Genomic DNA, 1541 nt, shown 5'->3' on the forward strand with positions numbered 1-1541 from the left:
ATATTCATAATAAAAAATTAGGAGTACAGAGGAAAGCGAGAGGTTTATAAAAGAATTATGTGACTTGCAGGAACTTTTTGCACTTCCCGATGCCGGTTCCATCCTCGGGCTATCACAGTGTGAGAGCTGAAACAAGGATGAAAGATGCCTTCTTTTTTACCTCAGCTGGGAACAAGAACATCAGGTGACTCAAAATTTTTGAGAGTCTGTGCATGACTGCAAATGGCCAGCAGGTACCACCGATAGTGACTTTGGGGTTACAAATGTTAGTAAATAGGCTAATTGACAAATTCAGAATCTGAGAATATGAGGATGGGTGTGCATATAAACCTGTATTTTTAAGTTTGGCAGGTTTGGGAAGTTTTCTCCCAAAGATATGGGTACAGATTTGGGGTAAAGCGTTCAGTCTCATTCTGGCTTTACTTGGACAGACTTCTTCAGCACATGTGGAAAACATATCAGAACATTTTTACACTCTTTCATGCACATAAGAACCACCTGGAGAGCTTGTTAAAATGCAGATCCTGGGCCTCACCAGAGGTCCAAGTGATCTAGGATTGAGCAAAGAATCTTCATTTTTAAAAACAGGCTCAGTGATTTCATTTTGAAAAGAAAATACATAGAAATTCTAAGTCTGAGTCTGCCTATTGGTGATGCACTGCAGCCTCAGACCATCAGTAACATCTGTGAGTCAGACAAATGTGGTTTTAGGCTGGACTCATTGCAACCATGGAGACCACACACCATGTGGAAACTATGGGCCATCTCATTGAAAAAAAGTTAGAAGGGCCATAGCTGGTTTGGCTCAATGGATAGAGTGTCGGCCTGCAGACTAAAGCATCCCGGTTTGATTCCCAGTCAGGGCACATGCCCCAGTTGCAGGCCCCATCCCCAGTAGGGAGCGTGTAGGAGGTAGCTGATCAATGATTCCCTCTCATCATTGATGTTCCTATCTCTTCCTCTCCATTCCTCTCTGAAATAAATAAAAATATATTTTTTAAAAAGAGTTAGAAGGAACTTTCTATGGAAATAAATAAAAATATATTTTTAAAAAAGAGTTAGAAGGAACTTTCTATGGGAATTGGGCTTGTGTTAGACATTTTTAAGGAAGGTTCTAAAAAACAGGTATTTGCCATGGATTGGGTGCTGTTGGGAAGTAAGAGCAATTCTATGATGAGGAATCTTAATTATTTTTATTTAGAAGACTGGAGGAATGAAGTGGGGCTAAGGCTGCAATTGGTAAAGAACCCGAAGTTACTCTGCTAGGAAATCATTTGATTATTGTTATGATTTCACAGTGACCTTGTTTTTTGTTGAGCTCGGATGCAGTTGCAAAGTGGTCTTGTTTTTGTTTCACTTAACCACCAGCACAGAGTGACCTCATGAAATATTGGTGCTCTAAGAGGTTGTTTATACTCAACAGGAGAACATTGTGGCCTATCTATAAGTACCATCAACTCTAAGGCCCTGTTGGCAGTACTAGGCCAGCTCCCAGCTATGAAGGTTTGCTTTTTTCTTTCTGACACTTGAACATCGGATAT

This window comes from Myotis brandtii, unplaced genomic scaffold, assembly GCF_000412655.1.
Source record: "Myotis brandtii unplaced genomic scaffold, ASM41265v1 scaffold136, whole genome shotgun sequence".
Classification (NCBI taxonomy): domain Eukaryota; kingdom Metazoa; phylum Chordata; class Mammalia; order Chiroptera; family Vespertilionidae; genus Myotis; species Myotis brandtii.